The sequence below is a fragment of the Typopeltis vanoorti genome, chromosome 18, assembly GCF_054136105.1.
Source record: "Typopeltis vanoorti isolate ZY-2024b chromosome 18, IOZ_Tvanoo_1.0, whole genome shotgun sequence".
Taxonomy (NCBI): domain Eukaryota; kingdom Metazoa; phylum Arthropoda; class Arachnida; order Uropygi; family Thelyphonidae; genus Typopeltis; species Typopeltis vanoorti.
Genome location: NC_143566.1, coordinates 100,019,014 through 100,041,638, shown reverse-complemented (window position 1 = coordinate 100,041,638; position 22,625 = coordinate 100,019,014).

Sequence of the window (22,625 nt, the reverse complement as noted above, 5' to 3'; positions counted from 1 at the left end):
TTCATTTTCCCCGTTATCTGTAGAGGACAGTGTAGGGATAAGGTGTTATTCAGCTATTAAAAAACTCTGATCATGGCGAGAGGGTAACAGCAATAGCCGAGCCTCAGTTAGAACTTCATTGGCTACAGCATTGCCATCCATTACCCTCTGAAGGTATTAATCCATTCAGTCTGCTCACTGTTTTATTCCTTATTCTTATATAAGGACTGGCTTAAAGGAGCGAAGCAAGAATGCTTTTCATATTCCCGTTATCTATATCTGTAGAGGACAGTGTAGGAATAAGGTGTTATTGAGCTATTAAAGCTCTGATCATGGCAGGAGGGTAACAGCAATAGCCGAGCCTCAGAACTTCATTAGCTACAGCATTGCCATCCATTACCCTCCCAAGTCCCTTCCTGCTCACTGTTTTGAACTTAAAAGGACTGGCCTAAAGGGGCGAAGCAAGAATGCTTTTCATATTCCCCGTTATCTGTAGCGGACAGTGTAAGGAGAAGGTGTTATTGAACTATAAAGCTCTGATCATGGCAGGAGGGTAACAGCAATAGCCGAGCCTCAGTTAGAACTTCATTGGCTACAGCATTGCCATCCATTACCCTCCAAGGGTATTAATCACCGCATCTCACGGTCGGTAGTTCCTCCACACCGCTCACTGTTTTAAATTGAAGCATAATTTAATATAATAATTTTATATAAGAATTTTTAAGGTGTTTTTATGGTACACGAAATAGTCAAATTGTTTCATTGAAATAGTATTCTTTTTTCTTAAATTCATTCTCGATATTTAAGTGCTACCATCTTTTATAGACTGATTTATAAAATAGACTTGAAGTGGTGTTTATCGATGCATGTAAAGTCAACTATGACATCCCTGAAAACAGGCATCAAAATAACTGAGATAACATGCATGGGCCATTAGAGAAATTTTCGGCGATGTGCAAAACTGCATCATTACCAACAGAATGCGACGTCATCAGGGCAAATAACACCAGGAATTTCCACATACTGAGCGACATCATTAGCGTAGATAAGAACGATGACGTGAGTTTGCAAGCCACCGGCAAAATGAGTCCATGCGATATTTGTTCTAATAAATGACTACATAAACTGCCGCTACAACATTAAACGATCGGAATAACAAACTAAAATTGATTTTAACCGTTACTCTCGAGTAAGCAGACTGATAAATGGATTACGAACCTTTCTCTCTATTTTTCTTCTTTTTTTTCGCCTCATCAGTGTTTTCCAACTTTTAAGTAAACTTTTAAGTGAAACTAGAGCCAAACAATTCGCATTAAAGTTGGCTAAGTCTTTTCTTAAGTGCAGATTTAAAAAAGTTCGCTATCTGATATAAGAAAATAGTCTTATTTCGAAATAAAAAAAAAAATCATTTCTTCTTCGCAACTCACTTGCTAACTCTTCGTTTATGTCGATGAGAAAGTTGACTGATGAGGATCAACAGTGTTGAAACAATAAAAAAAAAAAAGTCTTACAGCGAAGAAAATAATTTTCACTTTTGTTGCTATGGTAACCGCATGATTCACGAGAACTAGTGATTTAAACTTCGTGTAACCAAGGGAATTAACAAGTTTTTGCTTCAACGTACGATGCGCATGCTCCAAGATGATATTAATACAGAAATCGACGATTTGTTTGTATCTATGGAAACCACAAATACATAACGGCAATATTTCATGAAATATTTAGCTATTGTATGCATGGTTTTTTGAGTCATTTTGGGCTGTTGTTTTTACTGAGCTATTCTCCATTTTCAACTGCAAATAAATGTTATGTTCTCACAGTAGACCCGGATTATGTCGCGCTTTCTATCCATTTATCACGATCACTAGAGTTGTGGATCTCCTGATGACAGCAAGGATAACTTCGTATCATTTTAAAAGCATTTTCTCGTTCGAAAAAACAGAAAGAGTTCAAATAACCATCTTTCAATGCAGACGAAAATCTTTCCGAAAAAAGACAGCGACCTACAATAAAGACTTCTAACTTTCTTCATTGGGAGGGCTTTCGCATGCATCATTTCTGCCTTGGGAGGATTCTGAGTGGTAAAATATTCTACGAGCACCACTTCCGGTTCTCATTTACATCCTGTTGGTTGGAGATAATTTTGCTATTCAAATAGTCTAATAAAATTAAATGAAAGTTGCTCTGAAAAGTATTATACATTGAACTCGAGACGTATTTATTATTTATTTATTACGGTTTCCAAATAATATATTTTAATAATAATTCTATTTTCTTGAATAACAGAAGAAAAAAAAAATGTACGCAATATACTTTTATAGTGTCTTTGTGCAGGACATAGAATTTTTTATTTTATTTTTTTTTTCAGTTCTAGACATTCCCTGCATTTCATTTACAAATCAAATATTTGTATGCTTTTTGGAGTAGGGATAGTTGCTATGGCAACAGTTACCATCTCACGTGACACTCTGAAACTGCAAATTATTGTTAGCAATGATCAACATTGGAGTGCTGTGTAAGCGGAATCCAAAACCTTGTAGTCGGACAGTCAAAAAAAAAAAAAAAAAGAAAAGAAAAAAAAAAGAAAGAAAGAAAAGAGAGAGAGAGAGAGATAAGCTCGCTGGTGTTAATTGAAAATATGCCATTCCTTGCTCTTCGGGTGGGAATATGCGCGACTCGCAATTGAAGTGATTGTAGTTTTCATTTTCATCAGTAGGGGGCGCTAAAACACATAACCATCACTTCTTTTTCTTAGCATACGTTTAATACTTGGGTCGATTACAGCTAATAATTTCGAGACGTTCCATTGTCGTACGCTTTTTTCTTGGCACCATCACCTTTCAACCTCAGAGAATTGATCTACACAAGTGAATTCTTTATCATAAACGTTTTCCCTTTTTCAAAATATAATAGTTTGCTAGCCCAAGGATATAAAAACGTGCTAGAAGGTTGCTTATCAAAGCTCTCTAAAATGGCATCCTAAAATACTTTATCATACTAGTACGTGGGAGAGTGACTTCAAGATGGTGGTCATAACTTGTGCTATAAAAGATGCTTTGCTGTATAGCAAGACGATTATTATTATTTTTTTTTTTTTTTCGAAATGGGAATTCTATTGAAAATTGAAACTTGTAGTTTAGATCACATTTTCCCTGGACACTAAAACAAAACAACATTTGTGTAATTTAGCATACAATTGTTCCCATAATGCATTTCGAATGATTGTTGGGAATTTTCTTCAGGAGATGCATTTTATCAAGTGTCTGTAGAAAACAATAGTACCCACAGTCATTTCTGATGCATTCTGTCAAAAATGCATGTAAAATTCAACGAATCGTGTATTAAGCTCTTCTATAGCGGTAAGAATTCTCTATTGATGGAATAAATCCATTCGAAATTCAACGAAAACTGTTGATTTTTGCCTTCTGTTGGATCTTTCACAAGTGGTGTTTCTACATTAGGTTAACTGTAGCTCGCTTATCTACGCATGCGTGATCTTCCATTGATTCGTTTGAATTATTCATGTAAAATATAAATAAATGATCAATTTCATAGCTACGAAGGACAGAAGTTTCATCCTTTATCTTTGGCACGCCTCCAATTTCTTGGTCAGTGTGAAAGAAAATTGGCGCATAGCTACAGATGCACAAGTCCGTGTTTAAATTTATTTCATTTTATTTTAAATTCATTTTTAATTTTGTACAATATCTCTTCCATGTATAAAATCTACTGGCGGCTCGTGGCTTGAAATCGTGGGGGAGCTGAAGCTTTCGAAATATACATACACACTGTAAGTACAGTGTATATGTGTTTGGATAAAATATCAAAATTAGGTAAAAATTAAAAAATAAATAAATATTAAAAAATATTGTTTATTATCGATAAAATGATACAGTTTAGTATAATTCAAAATTACTTAAAAATAAAATCCATTCCTTTATTTGTAATTAAATGAATGGATTTTATTTTTAAGTAATTTTGATTTAAAATATTACAATAGATTTACAATTTTTGGACATTACAATTAAATTCTTTAATTGTAATGTCTAAATAAATAAAGAGACGGAGTAACCACGATAAGCACTACGAACACTCTACCACTGGCGCAAACTGTAAACAACAGTGGAACTGCGCGACGGACAGTGCCGCATTACGCTAATAGCACACATCTTATTATAATGTGCATATGCTTGCGCGCGTAGCAATATAACACTGTGGTAAACACAGTGCTGCTAGCGTCCTTCGTCCTCCTAAGTGCTACAAGATGGATTTTTATTATTATTTTAGACAAAATAAGAGAATCGTATAGGATTGTTGGTGATAAAATTAAATATTACAAGCAAATATAAATAAATTAATAAATATATTTATATATCGAGAAAAGTTGGGGCGCTGCAGTGCCTATGCACGAGTCGCCCATGATTAAATCCAAAGGGATACGAAAGTATGTACTTTTATAATACATTAAAATATTCATTATATGTATTGATTAAATTGATATATTAATTGAAATATTAATTAATTATTAACATACAATAATTATTATAATTATTATTATTATTATTTGAGCCTTTGTAAGCTCAGTCGGTATTCGCAAATGCCCTTTGAGTAAAAAGATCTGCTGCACTGAACTTTTGTTTTTCGATCATGGGTATCACATAAAAAAGTAACTTAAAATGTATTGATAATATTGATAAATTATGTGTAATGATGTTTCAAAATATCTAGACTTTATTTTATATTTACTTATACATTTTGTTCATTTTTTTTTTAATTTCTTGTACGTGGTTGATATAAATTAAATTAAATTTGTATCACAAAATAAAGTTACATGAGAAATAAAATAAGAAAAGCAATAATAAATATGTTAGAATAGTAAAATTCTGGTCTTCCGTTTGCATGTATCTCAATTCAAGCGTAAATGCATACTTAATACAACACAAAACTGTGAAGTGACGTGTAAATTACGTTCTTGTCACGTGTGCCTGAACACAGTTGCTATGACTACATGATACAGTCCATTTCCGTCTGTATTCTCTTGCTGATGTTTCCAATGCATTGAGCGGAAGTTCACGTGCTCTGTTTCCTTGAAGAACAGACGATCGGCATAACAATACGGTGTGCGTCGTTTGTATTATCCAGGATGTGTCACCTTCGTTGGCACAAGTTTTCAGTCCAGTAACAATAAATGACAAAGTAATTAATATTAATAGATAGGACTAAGCAAATCTTTTGTTGCTAACGCAAATATAACACGAAAGATTTGTAATTAACTGTAAACATTAAAAATCCCCGTTTCTGCAGACTTTGAAAATAATAGGAATCATTTAAATGATGGTTCAACGCTTAGTAACAGTTCGTTGATCAACTAAAATTAATTAAATTTAATTAGGCTGAACCTGGAAAAAATTATAATTTAAGTGGGTTAGGCTCTTGAGTTTTTATAAATCAGGTGAATTTTATAAATATCATCATTTCAGACAGTTTAAGAATACAAAAGCAGAGTCAAAATTTGAAGTTACAAATCATTTAAATTTTAAGTAATAGCAAAAAAAAAAAAAAAAAAAATTGCGATTACTTAAAAAAAAAGTAGAAAATGAAAGGCGGCAATTTTTACAATAAAATTATATTTGAAAAATAATAATCGTATTATTATTTTCCAATTCATGCATCAGATTGAATTACAAATTGCCAGCTATAATAATGGAACCACAAATTTTATTATTATTATTATTATTTTATAAAATTATTATTGCTCAAGGAAGAAAGGTGAGTCATGAAGTGTCTCAAATGGCTCTAGGATTTATCGTCTGACGGAAATCAAATAGCCTGTACGAAATGCAGTAGGATTCCACACACAACCTGGCAACGTAAAACAATGCAACACGCTAGGAATGGGAGTGTGTAAACTGCAGGAGGAACAAAGAAACGCACTTAAGGCAGCCACCTGCGACGCAGCCGATTATACTGGAGGCAAAATTAGAAGACGAACTAAACAGACAAAAAAAATACAAGTGAGTCCTATAATTTCAACTCTTTAAATATACTAATAGAAAACGGTCTAGAGACTATAAAAGCCAGCTTAGTAGATCTTGTGCAAGAACTCTTCGACAAACAGAACGAACAAATAACAAAAAAATCTATAGAATATGAAGATTTGGTCAAATATAATAACTTAGCAGTGATCGAAGTGTTGCCAACGGTAAAAGACATCAAAATCAGTATTAACGCACTAAATGACAGGCAACATAATTTGATGAAAGAAACATCCGAACTCCGTCAAGAACTTCATTCGTTAAAACTACAATACGAACGTTTAAATCAACAACAACATAAAGAAGATCTTGTCATAAACGGTCTTCCTGAAACTGCACCTACAGAAAACCTCAGACACGTAGTTTTAAAATTAGGCCATGCAGTTGACCCCCCCCCCCTACAGCTTAACGCCATTCAGACCGTAAATCGGATTCCTAGGAAGAGCAAAAACAAGGCTTGCCACGACCTGCACCAATCAACGTTCGTCTTACAAGCAAGTCCACAAGAGACAATCTCATAAAAGCCAGCAGACAGGGAAAAAAACAGTTGCCAAGGGCTTGAAAGCATTGCAAGACAACACACCAATCTTCCTATCCGATGTCACCATTCAACCAGAATCTGTTGTACCAAGCAAGAAAAGCAAAAACAGAAAAAAATAACCAATTTTTGTGGATCAGAGATGCCAAGATATTCTTGAGGAAGTCACAAACTTCAAAACCGATACAAATTAAAACTCAGAAGACAAAGAAAGGCTGCGACAGTGAAAAAAAAGTCTCCTAATTAGCTCAAAAAGAAGACCGAAATAAAAATGAATGTGAACCACCAAGACAGATGCAATAACACCAGAACATACCGGCAATTTCACTTCGATCAGACCTTTCAGATCATTCATTTGCACTCCCAAACATCAGCTTACCTCCAACACAGCCATGAAATGAATAAAAAAAAATACATATATCTAACCGGTGTCATCCTCAGATAAGCTCATTAAAAATCTTCGAGGATGCAAGCAGAAACATTAAATCTCAACCAAGATAAAAAAAAAAATATGTATTACATCGAAGTTCTGTAGTTACAGCGGTTAAAAACATTAAAAAGCAAAAATTGTAAAATATATATAACTTACTGTAATACTATAAATGCTGTCAAAAATTTAACCTTATCCAATTGCAAACTATAAATTACATCCATAGTAACTATTATTAACGCATTTCAGAATACAAAAAATGTAAACATTTCTGACATTCGCTGTAAAAAAAAAATATATGTAATATGTAAATACTCTGTAAGATGATAAATGAAATGTTATTACAGAATGGAAAAAATATTAGCTGCATCATAAGGTAGTTGGTTTATTATTAAGTAAAAGTTTATTAAATAATGAGATGAATTGTCTAATTTCTTTTCCGTATGAATTAATATATTTACATGCTGAGTACATCTCTAGTGACTGGGTTCTATTATAAGTAATATTTCTCGATTCATTTTCTTCAGAAACCTCTGAGTGATAAAAGATCAATCACACTTCGTGTCAAACCTCATGTTGCCTGAAACGTATCAAAATATGCTGAGGTCTGGGTTTTTATGTAACTCGTACCCACGAGGGATTGTAAACCCAGATACATTGGTACTGTGATTGGGCTAAGTTTTGCTATTATTTTATTTATTTTATTTAAAAAAAAATTTTTACATAATCCGGATATCGTACTCTACAGACCCCACATAGAATTTTTTAAAGCGAATTCAGGCCAATAATCCAGACGGTGATCTCACACTACGGTGTGTGTCTTACTAAGACAGTGTTAGAATCACAAGTCGATTACATATAATGAACAACTAGAAATACTACTTTAGACTCTTGGCTATTTTGGAATGATAGGGTTGTTATTGTTATTACCAGCTTCTTTTGCTGTCCGCTTAGTTTGTAAATATTTTGATGCAGAACCATAAAATGTACCTTATTTAAGTATGGACCCCAGAGATAGTGTGAGATAGTGTTTGTCTAATATTTTGGGCTGATACGTTGCTATCAAGGACATAATATTGATTGTTTTAGGCAACATAGATTTCTAAGGAGAATAAAGGCATTCGCTTTGCTGGGATTAGGTTTCCCAAGGCGAGGTTGGAATCTACAGTTGTTTCGTTTCTTGTAAAACAAATATACGAAGTACTCGGCTAACCACGCCGACAGTAGACAAGCCTCTATGGAGAATAGCATGAAAAATATGTTGATAGTCTCATAGCCACAGATGATTGACGCTATACGTGATGTGGTTTTTTTTTCCCTAAATATTTATGAATTTCATGCATTTCTACTTTTCTAACTCGTTTTTCTTTCCTAGAAAGTGTCAAATATAACAGGGTGTCAACTAGTCATTCACATATATTTTATTTTCTTTCGATTTCCACTGTTTAGTTAACTGCTTCATGCATTTTTTTTAACTTCCGTCTTTAATTTGACCTTTTCAACTTGAAGACTGTTCTCTCTATGTTCCTTTCTTTAGGTGGTTTGCTTTAAATGTGTGATTTGGTGTGATTTAGTTTTCTTTCATTTTTTTGTTTGTTTGTTTAAGTATCCTTCATTCTTTCGTTCCTTAAATTTTATGAAGTCTGTGTACTTTCTTTTATTTCTTGTTTTTTTGCTTGAGAAGAACTTTTTTTAGTGCTGCACTTCCTTGGTCGGCTAACTGCCTAATTTCTACGAATACAGCTCTATCTGATCATGCTTATTTCTTTATGGGATATTTTGATTATATCCAATGTTTCGTAAAACGTGCTTTTATTGAAGAACTTTAGCCCACTTGTTTCACATTTAAAGTGCTTGGAATGTTTGGTTTGATCTCAGCAAGAACCACAGCGTCCCTGAGATTTCACTTTTAACAGACGTCACTTCCATGGGGTTTCCAAGTACGCCAAGCAGTCATAATGCAAGTGGCTATAGTTGCAGCCTAAACGTTTCCCATAATGGCCGCGAGGAGGCTTCCTATCGCAGCGTCTGAAATGGGATATTACTTATCCCATTTTGTGAGCAATGTTTGCATCTAACTGTAAATAGTTGTTCCTGGAAGGAGCGTCTTATAGCAGTAAGAGAAAACCAAACCGAAAATGTCATAGGTCACATTGTCAGTTCAAAGATCGCCTGCAAAGTGTTGTCAGAGGCAATAAGAAAAACGACAATTGCGGTAACGACGAAATAGTTACAAAATTAGTGATTTTCGGTTTTAAAATGTCTTTCCAAAAATTGAACGCAGATTATCTAAAGTTAGTATATTTCTTCAAGATTTCTAATTCTGACTCTGTTTGTTTAGAATAGCAACTATTGTAAAGTATGTTATGTTTATTAATCGTATGTGTTCTGCCAAATTAGCCTGTTTTTGGAGCAGAAAAAGACAAGTCTCCAGAGGGAAAAATTTATCATCTTCGTACAAGACTAGCTAATTCGCCCTTACATGAACAAATACTTGTGTCAGTTCTGGGTATCCTTGTCAGGATTTGAGTCCGCATTTTTTACCAACCAAAGAACATTGTCGATACAACTCCTCCTTCCTCCTTATAGGTAAACTCGTATTAGACTCTTGTGGTACGGTACGTTTGTATTAGGCATGGCCTATTACGATGCAAAACCGCGACCGCCTCGAGGATAAGGTGGTTAGCCCTGTGCCTTCCCGTGTGTCCTATGTCTGTAGATGCGTATAGCTATGTCTACGTCTAAACTTCACCACATATTGAAAATTTAATAAAACGTTGAAAATTCAACGGACTTCATCTTTAAAATTAAAAATATAAAACTATAAATATAAAATTAAAATTAAAAATATAAGAATTCAGATATCATGGCGAGCTTCGATGTAGTAGCACTCTTTACAAATGTTCCAACCCAAGAGGTTCTCAATATTTTAAGTAACAAGTTCTCAAAAAAGATGTTTGCTCTGCTGTCAGATTAATTCAGGCTACTTTAAATTTGAAGGACAAAATAAGGGATTAGCAATGGGTGAGCCCCTGTCTCCAATACTACCCAACATTTTTTTGAGGATTTCGAAGAAAAGGCCATCTACACGTAAACCTAAAATCTGGCTCCGTTTACGTGGATGACCTGTTCCTTATTTGGGAATACAGTATGGATAATCTTCACATCTTTTTAAATCACTTAAACAGATTCCACACAGACATCACGTTCACCATCGAAATTGAAGTAAATGGATCTCCACCATTTTTAGACGTCAAACTTACTAAGATGTCTGACTCCTTAAAAATCTCGATCTTCAGAAACTCAACGCACACGGATAGATACCTGCATGCGTCCTCACACCACTATCCAGCACAGAAGTTGGGTATATCATCTCCACTCTGGATCATCGTGCCAGGTCTGTATTGTCTGATGAGGAGGAACTGAAAAATGAACTACATCTCAAAAGAACCTTCACAAATAATCGCCACTCTTCAAAACCATCAATAAACAACTATACCGCCGTCCTCAAAACAACACAGAGACACAGGAAAACCCCAAGGGTTATATCTATTTACCTTACATCAGCTCGCTTTCCCGGAACTGAGAAGAATTTTGAAAAAATTTAATATAAAAACGTGCTTTTCCACTCTTTCTAAACTCAGGTCAATTCTAAACCAACCAAAACAGGCTCACAACCATCTTCTGTTTCCAGGTGTATATAAAATCATATGTGACTGTGGGAAGTCATATTATGGCCAAACTGAGAAGTCCGTCCTCCTGCGTCTCGAAAAACCTCAGAGAGACATCGCTTATAGTAGAACCAGAGCAAGTGCCCTCTCAAGCCATGAGAACAGGAGTTCTCAGTGAACACAAATAATGAAGGCCGCCAACACGAAATAGACTGGAATACAACATCAAACATTCATATATGTCACGATGAAGTAGAACGCCGCATAGTTGAATCCAAAGAAATTATCCTAGACTCTTTTCACATAAACAGTAAAGTGAGTTATAGTTTCCCAGACTCACCGCTCTGTCATCAGATACTTGCGCACTCGTGAAGTCACATGCTCGCAGATACCTAACAATAGAACTTTAGCCCGGACTGTAGCTTCAGTTCAAACTTAATTCCAGTTCATAATCTGTTATTGTAGTGTACAATGTTTCTTTACTGTGTTTTTTGTGTTGGCTTTTAATGTTCTCAAGCCTAAAGAAGTCGGCTTTCCAGATTAAAGTGTGTGTGTGTGTGTGTGTGTGTGTGTGTGTGTGTGTGTGTGTGTGTGTGTGTGTGTGTGTGTGTGTGTGTGTGTGTGTGTGTGTGTGTGTGTGTGTGTGTGTGTGTGTGTGTGTGTGTGTGTGTGTGTGTGTGTGTGTGTGTGTGTGTGTGTGTGTGTGTGTGTTCTACATGCACCTACTGAGGTGTTTATAGCCGGCATAAATTGAAGGAATATTATTTATGCTGGACTAAAGGTGTTGTGATAGGATGTCATGTTGCAGATTTTTCTGTTCGTCAAACTGTTAAAAGTTAGGCCACTCCAGATCAGTAATCAGTGATACAGTACTGAGATAGAAGCACAGGGAGTCAACTTACTTGCAGTGGACGACCCAGCACGCCAACCGAACGTGAACCATAGGGTTCTACGAAGGATAATATGTAAAAAACTGCCAGTCGTCGGCAGACACGTTGAATGTAGAGTTCCAGGCATCGACTGGAACACGAATTTACCCAAGAACTGAGGCTCATGAATTTCCATTGTAGGACAGTGTTGGATTCTGATTATATAGAGATTGAAGTAATTATTTGTTTCAGAATCCAACATGATCTTCCATCACATAGGCAAAACTTGTAAATATTATTTAATGTAAATCACTTATTTTACAATTAAATATTCATATAACTACCTTAATTTTGTCTAATATTAAATTAATTAATCAAAGATATATGTATTAATAATGAAAATACTGTATTAAATATTATTAAGTTATTTTATTTATTACTATGTTAATATTATAGAATTTGTACTTGATAATTTTAACTGCGTATTAATTGAAATGTAAATATTCTCTATTTATTTCTGTTATAGAAGTTTAGAGTTATGCAATAGCTCAATTTTATTATATTTTATTTGTTGTCATGGAGACGCATGAAGAAGCGAGCGCGAATGGAACAGAGCGTGAGCAAGGACAAGGATAATAAAAAAATTATATAGAGGTAACAAAAGAGAGTTGCAAGGGAAATTTTGAAGCAAAAGGAAGCAAGGGTACAAACTAGAGAGGTGGAAGTAAATGAAAGGTTCTCAAGGGCAGAGGTTAAAAGGGATAATATTTATAAGTGAGCAAAGACGAAGAGAATCTTATAGTTAGCTGAAGGCGAAGTCAGCAGTAATAATAAAAGGAAATTGATGCCGCAGTCGGATAATGTAAAAAACTGGATTTTCAGTGAAGAATTATGAATAAATCCAGTTAGTCTAGAATTGCAACTTATTTCTAATTTGCCCTAAGGAGAACTGCACAGTGTTTAATTGGTTATTCTGTGGTAACAAGGATAATTAAAGTACCCTAAAATTGATGTCTAGAGTTGTGAAGCGTGATTGATAGTGTTTTAGTTATAACTGTGGAGAAGTCTTATAGATGTGTTCTCAAGTGTAATAAATATATTTTAAAAGTATACTCACAACGTAATCGATGTACTAGGAACTATTTCCGGTAAGGTCTATCAAAGTGTATTATTTCATTGCTTGAAGAATTGTGTGTTAATTACGCTATGCTTAACCTAACTTTAACTGTGGAAACTCTTAGTGACTGAGAGTTGGAGATAAGAATTGTTTGAAAAATATTTTTCAGCTATTAGTGCCTGTGATACTTTGAACTTATAGCATGACTGAGAAATGTGTGGAAACTGATTAGATTGGATGTTCTATTATATTTATTTAAGTGTGGAAACTTTGTAATCCAGAAACTGAGAAAGTACATGTGAAGACTTGGAAGATTGTGCTAATGTGATTAACTTGACTTAATGTTTGACTTGTTACTACTATTAAAATTAGAAGTAGAATTTATGTATGTGTCATATAGCTTATATTAAATGTTTATTTTGTTAATCTAATTATTGTGTCTGCCTGAATTCCTTTTTATTGCACCGTTCATAAAAATTCGAATCTTGCGGGAATCCCAAGTGGAAAATAAATACTTCGGCCAGTATGAATGAGGAGACTGCTAACTAACTATGAATTGATCCTGCTATTTTATATAGACTAAACTAAGGATAGAGTGGCGCAGTATAATAGAAATTTCTCTACCCTTGGATTGGTGATCAATTTACAATTAGTTGTTTTTTTTATGAAAGTGACTTATAACAAGATGGCGGACTCGAACAAGAAGAGAACAAGTCACAACAAAATGGCGCAGTCGGCAGGATACTGCCAACCCCCCCCCCCCAAACTCTCCTCACTGATAAGGTAACAAATTTCACAGCTGAAGTCATGCTACAATTATGTAAATTACTGAAAATACAGAAACTGTTCACCACTCCCTACCATCCTCAAGGAAATGGGAGGTGTGAGAGAATGAATCGAACTCTCAAGCAAACCCTATCTAAACTTGCAGATGGTCAATTGACTAATTGGGACAACTTCCTCTCACACACCCTTTTCGCCTGTAGAACTGCGTTGCACTTTGCTATAAGGGAAATTCCAGCTGTTGTCCTATACGGATTTGAACCCCCTTTCCCTCATGACTTTAAAGATTTGAAAGCTACTTCTGGTTTCCTTGACATAGATGAATATCTTAACAACCTAATTTATGAGAATAGAGTTGCATATGACCTTGTAGCAGAAGCCAGTCAGAATAGCTCACAAAAAGCCAGAGCTTAGGCTAATAAGATAAGAAAGTATAAGGAGTTGAAACCTGGGAACCTAGTGTTACTAGAACAGCAATCCAGCAATAAAAGAGGAGGGAAATTTGGTAAAAGTGCTGCAGGCCCTTATGAGATACTTAATAAAACATCCCCAGTGAACTACAGGATAAAAGAAATATCAGGACAAAAAGAGAACCATGATTGTCCATTCAGACAGATTGAAATTAATTAAGAATAGGCCAGATCGTCTGGTCTGCCTAGGAGATTCCATTGAAAAAGTATGGAGTAGAAAAAGAAATTATCAAGGAGTGAGAGAAATTGGAAGAAATAACTTGGGATCAGAAAAAAAGGAAATGAAACAACCTAGACGCATCACCGAAGAAAGGATTTGTGTTCTGAAGACGACCTCCCAGATTACCAATATAGAAGATATGCTACACTGGAACGTGATAACAGTAGAAATCTAAGTAAAGACGGAGAAGATAATACATGCGTTGTAGAAAACACAGGAGGGAGTTTCATCCAAACGAGGTATAACCTAAGACCCAGAAAAAGGGTGGTAAAAGTCTGATGCACCACCTATGAGTTTAGTATAAAAAAATTTTTCTTTAAAGAAAAATGTTTTAAAGGCAGAGTGAGCCTTTGTTGGATTCCGATTATGTAGAAATTAGAATAAATGTTATTTGATTCAGAATCCAACATGATTTTCCGTCACAAGAACTATATTTGTAAATATTATTTAATGTAAATAACATAAATTATAATTGATAATATGTAACTGCCTTAATTATATCAAGTTTTTAATTATTTAATCAAAAGAAAGTGTTAATGATAAAGAGGTTCTGTATTAAATATTATTAAGCTATTTTATTTATTGTTATGTCAATATTGTAAGAACTTATATTTGTAATTTAACTACGCATTTATTGAAAAGCAAATATTCTAATTATTCCTGTTTTGTGAAAGCTTAATGTTATGTAATAACTCAATGTAGTTGTATAGCCTAATGTAACATTCGCGAGAATGTTTACGTTTATTGGTTGTCATAGAGACGCGTGAAATAAACGAGCGCGAGTGAAGGAGAGCGTGGACTAAATAAGAAGAGAAAATATATACGTAGTAGGGGAGTCGGAACGGAATTTTGGAAGTAAAAAGTAGCAAGGAGATAAACTAGAGAAGTAGAAGTAAATAAAAGGTTCTTAAGGGTAGGAGTTGAGTGGATATTTTTTTATAAGTGAGCAAGGACGAAACGAGCTTTATAGCTGAAAGTATAATCAGCAGTAATAATGAAAAGGAAATTAATCCTACAATCGGATAAAATAAAAAGCTGGATGTTTAAGGAAGAATTCTGAATGAACCCGGCTATTCTAGAATTGTGGCTTATTTACGATTTGCCCTAAAAAGAACCTCACGGTGTTTAATTAGTTTATGAGTGGTAACGACGATAGTTGAAGTACCCTGTAATTGAAGTCTAGAATTCTGAAGTACGTTTGATAGTGCTTTAAGCATAACCGTGGATAAGTCTTGTAGATGTGTTTTTATTAAGTAAGATAAATAAGTTCCAAAGGTTTGTTCACAACATAATTGATGTATTAGGAACTATTTCCGGTAAGGTTTATCATAGTGTATTATTTCTATGCTTGAAGAATTGTGTGATAATTACGCTATGCTTAACGCTACTCTAACTGTGGAAACTCTTTGTGAATGAGAGTTAGAGACAAGAATTGTTTGAAAGATATTTTCAACTATTAGTGCTTGTAATATTTTGAACTTATAGCATGACTGAGAATTGTGTGAAAACTGACTAGAGTGGATGTTTCATTATATTAATTTAAGTGTAGAAACTTTATAACCCAGAAGCTGAGAAAGTACATGTGAAGACTTGGAAGATTGTGCTATTGAGATTATCTAAACTTAATGTTTGACTTGTTTCTAGTATATAGTTCTTATAGTTCTTATAAGAACTGGGCGATGGACTGAGTCCTTGACTCTTTATCCCGTCATCTGAATGAAGTAAATCTGTGTGGATGGGGTGTTATTGAGCTGAAACGCTCTAGTCATGGCTGGGTAACGGCAATAACCGAGCCTCAGTTAAAACTTCATTGACTACAGCATTGCCATTTGTTACCCTGGAAGTCCTAAGAAGGACTTTTTTACCAGATCAATATCGATCTTCTTCCCTCCTCTATCCTTCTAGTATATAGAAATTAGAAGTAAAATTTATGTATGTGTTATATGACCTATATTAAATTGTTTTTGTTAATCAAAAGTTGTATTTTGCCTGAATCTCTTTTACTGCACCATTCATAAAATATTCGAACCAAAGCGGGTAAATTAAGTAAGTCAAATATACTCGGCCAGTATATATATTAAGGAGAAATAGTTGAGGGTTGATTTTTCTTCAATTCTTGAACTAATTCAGATATAGAGTGGCGCAGTCTTTAAATATAAATTTTCTCTATATTTGAATTAGAAACCAACTAGCAACTATTTTTAGGTTAAGAACATCGTAGTAAATAACATGTCGGATCCAAGGTACAGATTAAGACGAAGTAGGATCATCCAACAACAGCAATATGCAAGCTCCACATTATATGAACCAACATGCAGCGTCATCTTTTTGTGGTGCAAAGAGCGTGGAAGCTTGGAAAGCTGTATTGTGGAGTGGCGATCACGCTTCACCGTTTACCGATCAGATCGGCAAATGTGCATGTGACAAATGCCCAATGAACGTGTCTTACCAGAGTGGCGTAACTCCAACTTATGAAATTCACAGGTAGGTAGTGTGATGGTATGGTCCTGATTTTCCTGGTTTGGCCTCTGATCTTTGTTTGTGATGCCACGAACACACTGAACTCTGAAAAGTATCTGAACATTCTGGACAATGCAATGCTTTCTACTTTGTGGCATTTCTATGGAAGTGACCATTGGGTTTTTCATCAAGCCAATGCACAGTGTCATAAGGCTTCTGCTGAAACTGCGTGGTTTATGGACATGAACAATACCACACTTTGACTTCCACAGAGTCTTGATCTGGATGACCTGGAGCGTCGCGTGTGGTCAAGGGACGTCTGATCAACAACAGTCCTGAACTTCATTACACGCTTACAGGAAGAATGGTCCAAAATTCTCATTGATCGCTATCGTACGCACCTTGTATCGTACGCTGTATGCACCTCGTGGAAAGCATGCCTTGTAGAATTGTTGCTGTCATCATGAAGTGCGCAAAACAAACGTTTTGCGCACTTCAACGTTTCTTCCAACTCACGAATAATTTCCACTTTTTCTCGAACTACGAGACACTTTCTTTCATTAGACGTACTTCCGAAGGAATGATTGATTTTTAACTGATTTTGCAGTCGTGGTAGTGTTTGGGTAAAGTAGGGGATGAATTGGGGCAGCAGCCCTACAGAGCCTACAGTAATTTCCATATACTACAAGAGCGCTCAATGAGAATTTGGAACCATTCTTCGTATAGGCATGTAATGAGGTTCTGGAGTGTTGCGGGGAGACGTCCCTCGACCTCACCTGACGCTCCGGTTCATCCCATAGATGTATAGTAGAATTGACACCAGGGTTCTGTTGGAGGGCAGTCAAGTGTGGTGTTGTTCATGTCCAAAAACCACGCAGTTAGCAGTAGCAGCCTTATGACACGGTTCGTTGTCTTGCTGAAAGCGACAAGGGCCAGTCCCGTAGAAACACCACAAGGTGGGAAGCATTAAATTGTCCAGAATGTTCAGATAACTCTTCGAGTTCAATGCACCACAAATAAAGGTCCGAAACTAAATCAAGAAAAACAAGACTACACTATCACACTGCAATCTCCGAATCTCATAGTTAGGAGTGCGAACTCTGGTAAGAGATGTTCACGGGGCATCCGCCGCACCCGTCCATCTACTCGGTAGAGGATATACCGTGATTTGTTGCTCCATACCACGTGGAAGCGTTCCATGCTTCCACATTCCACTGTACACACGGTACGCACCGATGAAGACAGCGTTATTTAAATAAATTATAATACCAGAATTAACTCACGTAAAATATTATTTATCAGTATAATTTTCGCCTGATTATCAAACGCATCTTCAGTACAAAGCTAATAGGCCATAACTCAATTGGCGCCTTTTGAAATGACAATTCCAAAAGGCTCCAATTGAGGGATTAGAAATAATAAAATAAAATAATATATATCTAATGAAAAAAAATTAAGAAAGATTAGCTGATTTAAAAGGTACTGTCTTCCACAAAGGGGACAGATGTAGACCATCGGATCTATTTAAGTTAGGAGAGCGAAGTAAAGTTTCACAGGTTTCTTTATAAAGCTGTTCCATGAGGAACTGACTTTTGTAAAGGACTCTTGTCTTGTCTTGTTCCAATGAACTCTATGTCTAGTGTTGATGGCATGCTCTGCGAGTCCAGACTGTTCAGGTTCAAGGTATTGAATATAAGCCTTGTTTTCTTCTAGCCGAATAAAAGCAGATCTTGTTGGCTCGAAATAAGATAACCCACAAGAGCAAGGAATCTGGTACACAGCTGGACGATTGAGATGTGGAAGCTTGTCCGTTGGAGAAGTGAGAAAGGTGGAGATTGTTCTAATGGAATGAAAGGCAACAAAAATATTTAGTTGTTTTAAAACTTTTGAGAGAATAAAAAAAGTGGAAATAATATGCTGCAGTTCTTTCTGTAATAGCTCATCTGAAGACCATAAGGAGTGGGCCCGATGAACCAGTTTTTTAATAGTTCCATCCTTTTGACTGGGATGGTGATGAGATTCAGTATGGATATAACGGCCTGTATGAGTCTTATTCCTAAAAACTGAGAAATATAGGTTAGCATCTGGTTTACGAAGAATTAAAAAGATCTAATTTATTGACATCTTCCTCTAGGGTGAATTGGATCCTTGGATGAAGTGCATTTAATTTAGAGAGAAACTGTTGTAATTCATAAGAAGGGCCATTCCAGATAACAAAAATGTCATCTACATATCTGAACCAATGAGTAGGTCTAGGAGAAATGTCAAAAATACGTTGTTCAAAGTGCTCCATAAAGAAGTTGGCAATAGCAGGAGAAATAGGATTGCCCATTGCTTTTCCTTTCATATAACTCGTTTTTCAAGGAAAAATAATCAAAATATACTACAAAATCAAATATTTTAACGATGTATGAAGGAATTCTTGATTTAGTAATGCTGTTTTATTAGTAAATAAATAAATATAAATATCTAAACTAAAGGAAATCTAAACTAATCAAATATCCGCAATGTTCACTTTTCAAACAATGTATAATATAATATAATATATAATACAACATATTCCTGTTTATGCTGCAAAGACCTCTTTATGTATTAGGAGTGAAAAGTACTGCTCTCTAAAAGCAACATGAATTACAAATATTTTAATATTTTAAATTTTGACGCAAGACGCAAGACGTTGCTGACTATAAGGGCGAAGCAAAATGCTTTTTTATTCCCTGCTATCTGATAAGGATTACTGTGTGAGGAAAAGTTTATGAGCTAAGAGCTCTGCCTGAGTGGGTGCGATTCAGAGATCTTCATTTGGAAGTAGGATGGCCTTCGGTCTCCTATATTTCGAGAAGTCTCTTTCATCATAATTTGCTGCTTGTTGCACTAATTCATTTGGATGTGAAGAGGACACTGAGAAGAACTTCACTGCTGAAGACTGCAGGAAAGAATAGATGTAGGGATATTTGTATCCCGATGAAGTTGGACATTTCTGACGTACCATGGTGCGTTTAATATCATGCGGAGACATTTGTTTTGCACTTTCTGTAGTTTGAGGATATTTGTACTTGAGGTGTGACTCCAGGCTGGGGATGCATAAGTGATAATGGGTCGAATCAACAGTTGATAAAGGAGCAGTTTTATTTTGGTATCCAGCTTGCTATTCCTATTGATAAGAGGGTAAAGCTGTGCAATGACTCTTGATGCTTTTGAACATGAGGCTTTTATATGTGAACTGAAAGTTAGTTTTCTGTCCAGCAGTACACCCAGATATTTGGCTTCTGCTTTCCAGGGAATCTTGGTATTAAATAGGAAGATATCATCTTTGGGGAATATTGAGTTTTCAGTGAAGAGCATGGCAATACACTTCTGAGGGTTTACTTGCAGTCTCCATTCCGAGAACCAGTGCTCTAATCTCTGCAGATTTTCTTGCAGTTTCTTGGTGACAAGGTGAGGTTTAATAGATCTGGCTAGTATAGCTGTGTCGTCTGCGTATAGGGCAATCATGGATGACATTGGATTGTGCGGAATGTCCGCCATGTAAATCGTGAAAAGTATCGGTGCCAGAAGGGACCCTTGAGGAACTCCTGCCAAGATGCGTCGTTGGGTAGATAATATATCATTTAGTTTGACTTGCATTCGTCTGTCACTAAGAAAGGACTTTATAATTTGAACTAGATCTGATGGAATGCCAGCTAAAATCAACTTGTATAGTAGTCCAAAGTGTCATAACTTGTCAAACGCCTTCTCTAAATCAAGAAAAACTGCCCCGGTGTATTGATGCCAATTATAACTTGTGATAATGAATTCTATTAGTCTGTGAATTTGTTGGGTGGTACTGTGAAATTGGCGAAAACCAAACTGTTCTGAAGGAAGGATGTTTAATTTTTTTACTGAAAGTTGAATTCTGGAAAGGATAGCTTTTTCTGCTATTTTGCCCAGATTAGATATCAGACTTATGGGACGATAACTTTGAGGCTGCTGAGGATCCTTGCCTGGTTTGTATATAGGAACTACGTCTGCCAACTTCCATGCAGAGGGGAAGTACTTAAACCTGAACATAGCATTTATTATTGTTGTGAGATATACGATGGCCTTTCGGGGTAGCAGTTTAATAACTTTGTTGGAGATGCCGTCAGGCCCTGGAGCTTTTTTATTCTTTAAATTCTTTATAATGTCATAAATTTAAGCTGGCGAAATAGGTGTGAGTTGGCTAGTACAGGTATCAGGCCGTTTTAACACGTGTCTGACGTGGCGGTGGACTTTGTAAATATGATTGAAATTTAGATTATTGTATGAAGGGCTACACTGTTTTTCTAAATTTTTAGCTATAGTTTCGGCTTTTTCTGCATCTGTGTAAACAATGTTCAGGTCAGATTTGAGAGGAGGAAGAGATTTGTTTTTGTTTTTGATGTTTCTCAGGAACTTTCAAACGGATTGATCACCAGGTGATATGGAGGCTAATTTATCTTCCCATAGTTTGTTTCTATGGACGTTAAGTGCATCTCTCACTGCACTGTTCATTTTGTTGAGATATTTCTTGTCTTGGGGTGCTCTGGTGTTGTGGTATCTTTTACTTGCTTTATTTTTCTCCCTGATTAAGTTCATTATGTCATCTGGTAGTCGTTTAGGCTTGAAGGCAACTGAATTTGAGGTGATAGATGCTATGGCTGTGTTGATTTGATCAGTAAGTTTATTGACTGCAGAATCAATTTCTTCCTTGGAATTAATATGAGGGATGGGATCAATGTAGTTTGGAAGCATTTTGGATAGTGTTTCCCAGGGAATGAAGGTATGAGGCGAATGGGGAAGATCCCTCTGATAACCCAGTTGGAGCAGAATAGGATTGTGGTCTGATGATAACTCATTCAATGATTCCAGGGAGTACTGTAGGTTAACATTCTGAAGGACAGCTATATCCAAGACGTCGGATGAGCCAGTAGGACTGTGGTGAGTTGGCACTGAGGGACCAGCCACAGTTGCGCAATTTGAGCTTGTGTAGTTATAGAGGATAGAGGATGCGGCCATTCCTATTTATAGACCTACTGCTCCAGGCGTGATGTTTTGCGTTAAAATCTCTTGCAATAATAACCGGCAGTTTAATGCCGAGGATAGCATCCAGATCTGTGGTCAGCAATGTTTTTGATGGTGGGTTATAAGCAGAATATATTTTTATGTTTCCGATAGAGTTTTTGATGACATTGATACCTGTAAGTTCGAGATTGGTGGTTGTAGGAATGGCTACAGAATGATGATTGATGTGATTTTTGATGAGGATGGCTGTGCCACCACCTCTGTAATCCAGTCTATCATTCCTGTAGCGCTGATATCCTTTGAATTTAGGATTGTCAGCAGGTCTCAGGTGAGTTTCATTAATTAATAATATATCCGGATTATATCTGTCATTGAATTCCTGTACTTCTAGTATTTTATTTTTAAGGACGTTGGCATTCCATGAGATAATCATTACAGAATCTGGGGTAAATTTTTTCTTATGCATTGGAGAGTGCAGATAAAATGAGCTGTGTTTGCTGCAAGAAACGTTTTGTAGTGCTCAGTGATGGATTTGCGTTACTGAAATCCTGTAACATATTTACAAGAGAAGAGGTGATGATGGCTGTTATATTTCAATGTGGATTTGTCATATTCTGGTCATGGATTGCTTTTTTGGGGTGGGCCACATCAGCATATGTTCTTGTTTGGTGTTGAAGATTTATTTTCTTAGGGGGCTCAGTTGATGGTGGGTGAACACCTGTCATCTTGTTCAAGCTAATAGGAGCCTGATGAACTTAGGCTTCTGGGGCTTTTCGTTTCTGTCAGTGAGCTAGACTGACTGATTAACTCAGTTTGTCTGTTTTTTGGGTGTCATATACATCCTCTGTAATTTGCAGGGTGGGGGCCACCACAATTAGCACACATAGCCGGGGTGGTTTTTGGCTTGGAGCAGTATATGTGGGGTGGGTGTCATCACATTTCAGACATCTGTATTGGGCTTTGCACAACTTCTGGGCATGACCAAATTTTTGGCATCTATGGCATTGCCCAGGAGAGGCCCTCTTCCTAAG